This window comes from Cryptomeria japonica, chromosome 8, assembly GCF_030272615.1.
Source record: "Cryptomeria japonica chromosome 8, Sugi_1.0, whole genome shotgun sequence".
NCBI lineage: Eukaryota > Viridiplantae > Streptophyta > Pinopsida > Cupressales > Cupressaceae > Cryptomeria > Cryptomeria japonica.
In genome coordinates this window covers 270,748,154-270,756,919 of record NC_081412.1, presented here as the reverse complement: position 1 = coordinate 270,756,919, position 8,766 = coordinate 270,748,154, and positions in this window count along the sequence as shown.

Here is an 8,766-nt window from a genome sequence, read left to right as displayed (position 1 = left end):
AACAATTTTGAAAAGATAGCTTACCCCTAGTATGGTAGAGGCTAAATTTGAGAGAAATGTTGAAATGAGATTATTATACATTTTGTTGATGATGCAATGTTCCTTAGATAAGTCCTCCAAGTGTTGATGCAATAACATGATAAGTCATAACAAAATCCATCATACAAACATACTTGAAGACAACTTTTTGTAGCTTGATGCTCCTTGTACTTAGATCTGTTCTCCAAAGAAGAATATTTGTTCTCTAATTGGAATGATAGAATTGCTAGGTATGAAAGATGATCCAAATGAATTAAAGGTGATGTCTTATATTGCATTTTGGCCGTCTAACAATGGTCATATCCAAAATTTGAGACCAGATTTAGCAATGTTAAGGCCAACAAGTTACTCTCCCAAAATTTTGACAAAAAAATATTAATCATTGTGCCTTATGACCCAATAAAATAGGCCCCAATTTTTAGAGAAGCGAGATAATAGTGCCTTAATGTTGGATCTAGAATTTAAATTTGGATTGATGATATTTAAGTATAGAATTAAGTACCTTGAAATTTAAAATAAGATAGAACCCAAAATAAGCTTGGCATGACATAGGAGAAGGCACATTAAAGTAAAGGCCCAATGAGGAGTGTGAAATTGTAATGGGTTAAAACTTATACACTATATTTATCCCCCACTTTAGTGAGAGTATGAACTTATTCTCATACTCACTAAAAACTAAAAATAAAGAGATAGAGCATTAGAGAGAAAGACAAGCTAGCGATAGGATGACACTAAGTTTGAGGGATGTTCAAGTCCCCAAGCTTAGGATCTTATCAATCCATGTAAATACCTCAAATATATACTAGCCTCATAAATTGTAACTAGTCCATTTTACACCTCATGTTTGTGCTCCTACTTTAGCATGCCCTATCTTCATCCCCTTTCTAGGTCTGATTTGACCCTATTCTCTAACTTTGATTTCATGAACAACATTTGGTGGACTCCATCTTGGAAGTTCCTCTCTCATTTCACTTTGTATTGGTCTTGTTTGTAGGAAGACCATGGTGCCCCAAAATGCCCTAGTCCCCTCAAATAGGCCCCAATTTGAAATGAGGGAGGTCCTTTATCTCCTTGATGACTTCCAGTCCTCGTGGCTACATATGACTGTTATAGGTTAGCCTATTCGGTAATTTACCTATGGAACCCTATATAAAGACATTCCATAAATTCAGTTTAAGTCTAGGACTCCATCCATTATCTACCTAAAGTATTGTGCATCCATGAAGTATTTATCATCAAGCATCTTCAAAGATTCAATGTTGCATGTTCATCATTCAAGAATTGTGGAGCAAAGTTACATCAATCTTCATGCAAGCATGTGTGTGTGATTAGGGTTTTTCATATTCATGTGTTTGTCACACCATTACATTCAACATTTGTGATTACATTCAAAGAGCATTGCATCATCATCAACAATTGCAAATTTGAGGTATATCTCCTTCACATTCATTTCAGTATTTGCATTATTTCATTCAAGATTAATTCTTAAACCAGTGTTTAACTTAGGAAAACCCCTATCTACAACATCCTTTCCTCTCTTTATATGTGCAGTAAATAGGTATAAAAGCTATACATGGGAATTCTAATAGCGTCGATAGTGACAAAAGGTTCATCTTTCGACGAATTTTTTTTTGGAGGACCGGGGCAGATTTGTGCTACCTGGTCCTAAAAAATCAAGCCAAACTTTTGGGAACAAGTTCTAAATCTATTATTTTTCCTAAATATCAGTCTATGGCTTCATGGGACATCTATAGACTTTCGTATCCATCAATTTACTTCAATTATCCCTCATTTTCCCTAATTTCACAACTACATTCCAAATTCAACTAAGAAAGAGGATAATAATTCTCAATCCAGGTGAATCCAAACAGAATCTCAGCCCTTTCCTTATTTTAATTGGGGCTATATACATTGGGTTTGATCCTCTTGTTAGCATTGTTTTGGTTGATTTGGGATTGCTAGTGGTTTTATTATCTTAATTGACCCCAATTCAAAAATGTACACCATTGCATTTTAGTGAACTCAACATCTTTCATGCTAATTTCTAATTTGTGTTCTTAGATCTAATTTGTATGCATTTTAGCTTTCAATTTTACACTCATAGATCATATTTTTAATTAAAAACATAAATTTAGAAGTTAAATTCAAAAAAACACTACTTTATTTTGCTAAGTTTGACTTGTGGGTTGCATAATTTTTCGCTTATATTTTTTAGATTTGATTTTAGGCATTCATAATAGCATTTACCAAATCTGATTTGTTTTCAATTTCACATATGATTACATTGCTTTTTACTTGCATCTATCAAAATTATGTGTTGGACAATGGTTTCTTTTCTTTTACATTGCTTCTTTTCATTCATAGTAGTTTTACATATTGCACTTTTAGGATTTCGAATATATTTCTTTCTAACCAATCATATCTCAAAGCTTTTATCCATATTGCACGTTTCTTTATCATGATATTTTTTTAGAAAATGCATTATATATGTACATCACATAAAATCTTTTGTGGACAATGACAATCCTAGAGATGATATTGGAAAAGCTAACACTTGTACCTATCCTAGGGTATCTCATATGGATGAAGAAAGAGTCAATACTCCTATCAATGATCTCTCCAATGGAGAGAAAGCAATGAAGAGAAACATGGCACCATCTTCTTCTCATTCACATACCCTAGTGTAAGGGGGGCAAGATCAAAATATCGGTGTATCAAGCCCTCTAGATCCTCCTTATTCTCATAGAGCTTATCTTTATAATCAACATATTTGTAGAGAAGATGATGTTACACATTTTATTCATGATCTATCTCCTCACATAGCATTAACCAAAGATGAAGCCTTATATGATAAAGAGTTTCCTTCCCAACCTATCAAAGAGGATATGAATAGTGGTGATAGAAAGGAGAATTTCCCTACAAAGAATATCCCTTCTTCATCTAATCATCACTTTGTTCCCTCCATATGTTCTTACACTACAAATTTTAAAGAGATTCATGATAATGGTCCTTCTTCACAATTAAAAAGTTCTTATAGAAGTGGTTATAACATAATCTCAAAACAAGGTTATAGTGGACAAGGACTTGGAAAATATGAACAAGGAATCAAAGTCCCTATAAACTAATGTAGGAGCACTGAAGTAGTTCAAACCGGCACTTGGATTTGATCCTGGTGAGACATCGATCTCAGTATTGGTATGTTCTTATTGGTTGGTCTTGCAGTGTGTGGTGAAGGATGATTTTTGATTGCGGGTGGTTTTTCGTAACTTGCAAATCATTGAGCAATGTTGTTTTGGGCCTTGTCCTATGTTTCTGGAGGACCGCGTGAAGTTTTATGCATTTGAAGATGTTCTTGATGATTTGGGCTAACATGTTATCATTTACACGTTTCATCATGAATCGGTTGGTCTTTGGCCAACTTGATCAAGTTGTTATCGCTTGCGGATTGTATAAAGGTAAGTTTAGAGATTCATTTTGTAGGATAGAGACCGAAGGAAGAAGAGATCGAGAGAAGATGTAGTTTCTAGAGAGATTCTGGTCTAGGGGGATTGAAGTCCGGATGGATTGAGGTCCGAATCAGTGCAAAACAATGCAGACTATTACCGAAGGCCTATTTGTCAAGCTGAAGATTTGTGGATCTCAGATTTGTGTTGTATGGATTTTTTGTAATCCTGGGCTGCGGTCCAACATGTGTAGCCACTAAAGGCACATGTAATTCTTTAAATGGTTGTAATGATTGATTTATCTATTTGCTAGTTATATCACGTGTTGCTTCTACCAGCTAGGTTGCTCTTTATGTATTTATCGGTTATATCTTGTGTTGTGTTATAGGTTGTTGGTATCTTGCATGGTGTTTTGTGTTATAGGCTGCAAGGAAAGGATCTCCTTCATTGGATCTCCCTACCTTGATTGTGTCAATTGGTATCAGAGTGAGTTTATGAACCCATTGATTGAAGAAGACCCAGTTATGTACCGATTGGTTGGAAAGGAAGTTGAGGCAGCTTGTAGATTTGTTCAGATCATCGAACGTGAGGAAGTGCAAGGCTTGCAAGAAGACTGCCAAACCTAGAGCTTGAGCTTGAGGCAATTAGTGGGTGGAGACTTGAATAGATCATCGAACTGAGGCAGGTTGCAGGGTGGATTGGTAGATCATTGAGGAGAGGCAACTGAAACCTGTAGTTAGACCGCCGAACCTCTGAGGTAGTTGCAAGTACCTACTGATAGATCATCAAACTAGATCAAGTGATGGGACTCACCTTTCAATTAACCTCGAGAGTCTGATGCAGGAGCATCGAAGTAGTTCAAATCGACACTTAGATTTTATCCCGATAAGACGTCGATCCCGATATTGGCCCGGTATTGGTATGTTCTTACCGGTTGGTCTTGCAGTGTGTGGTGAAGGAGGATTTTGGGTTGTGAGTGGTTTCCGTAACTTGTGGATCATTGAGCGATGTTGTTTTGGGCCTTGTCTGATGTTTCTGGAGGACTGCGCGAAGTTTTATGCATTTTGAAGATGTTCTTAATGATTTGGGCCGACATGTTATCGTTTACATGTTTCATCATGAACTGGTTGGTCTTTGGCCAACTTGATCAAGTTGTTATCGCTTATAGATGGTATAAAAAGAAGTTTAGAGATTCATTTTGCAAGATAGAGATCAGAGGAAGAAGAGATCGAGCAAAGATGTAGTTTTCGGAGAGATTCTGGTCCGGGGGGACTAAAGTTTGGATGGACCGAGGTCTGGATCAGTGCAGACTGTTACCAAAGGCCTATTTGTCAAGTTGAAGATCTACAAATCTTAGATTTGTGTTGTATGGATTGTTTTGTAATTCTGGGTTGCGGTCCAGCATGTGTAGCCACTGAAGGCATATGTAATTCTTTAAATGGTTGTAATGATTGATTTATCTGTTTACCATTTATATCATGTGTTGCTTCTACCGGCTAGGTTGCTCTTTATCTTTTTATCGATTATATCTTGTGTTGTGTTACCAATTATCGGTATCTTGCATTGTGTTTTGTGTTATAGTCTACAAGACGGGGATGTCCTTCATTGGATCTCCCTACCTTGACTGCATCATAAACCCTCCTTCACAAGTTAGTACAAATTGTCTAGGATATCCTCATCACTCACCTATGAATGATGTCCTTAGGGTCCAAAATTTTAAGGACTATTTTGCAACACATAAACTTTATCATCCATCTAAAGGTGCTTCTTCCTCAAATAATCCTTTTTTCCCATATCATCAAACCCTCGATCGTCATGCCAATGATTGTCCTAATTTTTAAAAGGAAATATAAGGACTCATTAATAATGGAACTATTAAAATAGTAGAAGACAATCCTCCTTCTAGAAAACCTTGTCCTACATCTCAAGAGACAAGACCTACCCCTATTGAAAGTGAATAAATGTTAGCTACAAGAATATTTTGGAGATTGAAGTATGATAGGAATGTTGTGTTTCCTTCCCTAAAATATACTTATAATAATAAGGAATGTGATGAGAATTGTCTTTTTCATAATTGTTATTCTCATTCTTTTAGAAATTGTGAATCCTTTAAAATACTTGTTTTAGACTAGTATGATCAAGCTCGCATAACTCTTACAACCAATCTTGCACTTTTTCTTGGTGAAGAGATAGTGAGTCGATAATCCATTTACCCTATCATGCTGCTCCTCACTCTATGAAACTAGTAGTAAACTTCATTGGGGGACCTTTGTCATGAGTGGTGATGCTTTTTCAATAATAATCATACTTGGGTTAGCAACATAATTCTTCCTTGTTTCCTTGTTTGTGGGGAAATGACAATATATATTCAATTCTCTCTCTCCTTTTTGAAGATTACCTCTTCTTTAGAGTTGCATTTAGCATATATTGATGTCTTTTCTTGCATTGAATATTCCTTCATGCAAGTACATATGTGTTCCTTGTTTAGGACCTGTTCGGTGAAAATTTTGTAAATTGATGTAGGTTTACAAAATATGAGATTCACAAAAACATATGAGATAATATCTCTCAGAAGGAAAGATATGATCTCTCCTAATTGTAAGGGAAGTCTCCCCCTTTTTATTGTAATTATTTTCTATCCTATCTACCTACTAACTTTACACTATTCTAGGGTGAAACAACAAGTTGTTTCTCTTTTTTTAGAACCAATTATATTTAATTCTCTTTTAAGAACTGATTTACTTAATTAACAACTCTAATCTTGCAGTAATATTAAAACTAATCTAACTAACAAGTAAAGTGTCCATGAAAGAACAAAGTCTTCCGCTACTTCCCTTTTTAAAAAAAATGACCTAGGGACATGAATTATGCACACTAAGAACTCAAAGATTCTTCTAAATACCCAATCCCGATCAATCACTACATCCCAAATATATTGTGAGCTCAAAGACTTGAAAATAAATTAAAAGATCTTTTACTCTAACTAGATAATTCGTACAACACAAAGACTTTACTTTTTATCTTTCCAATACAAATTCCAGAGATAACTTGCAAAAGCTCAAAGACTTAAAACAACCCTCTCTCAACCAATTTCCAATTCTTGAATTTTTAAAGTAACACAAATATTAATTGTAAATACTCAAAAGTGTTTTAATATTTAGCACCAAGAACTATATCCAACTTTAATCATTCAATGAAATATGATACCAATGACATAAGAACACTTGTACCATACATAAGTTCATTCTCAAAACAAAGTTTGAATGCCAAGCTTATCTCCTTGTTGATTAAATTGTAAATTTTACAAATGAACACCAAGTCCCAATTTGCTCTTCACTTTGGCAAAGTTTCATTGTATAAACAATGATGGAAAAAAGATCCTCATTATAATAATAATCCTCATATATATAGAAGAGGGGTGCAACATGAAAATAGGAAATTATAACTAATTCTAAGACTAAGTCAAAAGAAGGGTTTGATTTGAATTAGGACTTGTGCACTCAACACATGCACCTGAGGTGTTGATTGACATAACAAAATGCCACTAGAAAAACATGAAAATGACTAAGTATCATTTTCCTCAAGTCGACTCTCACTTCTGGAATTCTTCAAACTTCTAAAAGGAATTCTTCATTTGAACTCCATCGGGTCCCTAGGTATGGATGGTAATGATTTTAACCTTGATGATGGAATCCTCCAAGTCAATGCAACACTTCTTGTATTTCTTCAAAATTGAATCTAGAAAACCCAAGATGAATCGGAGGTCAAACAATCTATCAATTGAGGACAAAGAAAAGTCCTCTCTATCAACTTCAGCAGTCACGAGCAAACTAAAATCCTTAATGATTTCATCAACATCGAGGAACTTTTCATTCTCATCATGGAAAGCATGTGGAATTTCAGAGATTTTAGCAACAATTTTTTTCTTCTTATCTGCACATTCTTTTTGGGCTTTCCTCATATCCTTGACCAGTCATTCTAGGATATTCATCTGATGCTCCAATGCCTCTCACTACTCAATATACATTCACCGTGAAGGGATGACAACATTTTGGATGAGATCATAATCTTTAAATTTCAACCAGGCTTCAAAATCTTTCTCTTGTGTTTCAAGCTACTGTGAGAAGGCTTCTATGGTGCTATCCATCTCTATTATCACAACATGAATATTACTAACAATGGTGAAAGCCAAGCTTATACGTTGTGTACCTTAACTCAACATCATATCCATCCATATTCTCATGACTCTACTCCATGATGCCACTTGTTCAACCCTTTTCACAACCTATTCATCTAGAGATGAAGCCACTCGTTCAATAGCTTTCGAAGACTTAGTTACTTTGATAAGAATTGAGGTGAGCTACTCAATTTGTGCCTTAAGTTGATCCTTTTTATTTTATCTTCATCATATCTAGAAAATAGAGCCTCCAAAGCCGACTAAGCATCCCGTGCAACAAAATCATGAATCTGCTTCCCTAGCTAAATCTGGTGGATCACATAGTCCGATTCCTAGATTTTATCGATATCTATGTTTGGAGGAGGAATAGAAATTTCAAAATACTTGTTCCTTGGCTTGTCAACCTTCACCCTTGATAGAGTTTTAGCCTTCTTGGTAGTCTTAGGTTTGATGAGAACAAGTTGACTGAAATCAAAATCTTCAGGAGAAACTGCCTACTTCTTTCTCTTTGGTGCATTGGAAAATAACCATGATGGTAATGTTAAATCATCATCATCACCTACCACTACATCTTGAGAAGGATTGACTGAATTTGAATAGTGGTAGTTACGATAGGAGATGTGATTGTGACAACATTGGTATGATTTCCAAGGGATGATTCATTAGACCTAGGAGAAGATTTGGTCATAAACTTGTCAAAATCATCCAACATGGTGGTAGAAACTTCAGATAACATAATAAAAGAAAAGAAAATATTTTCAATGTTTTCATGAGGAGTATCTAGGGTAGATTCACTAGCACTAGTAGAAGAAACATGAATAACATTTCTAGGAGAAATGCACGTGACCACTGGAGGCTACGACTCAGAAGTAGAAACAAGAACTTGAATTGTAGGTGAAGGAAGAGATACTTGGGGTAAGGACTTATCTACTTGCAAAAACTCTTCTTCATCAAATTCATCTTGTTCTTGTTCACCTTCCAATTGTTCATTTGGTACCTCAGACTCTTGTGTCTCGTGACCATTAGAGGCCTCTCCTTGAGCTTTCTCTTTCTTGGTTCCAACCGTGAACGTCAATTTGGGAGCCTTTGTAAGAGTGGAGGGGTCCT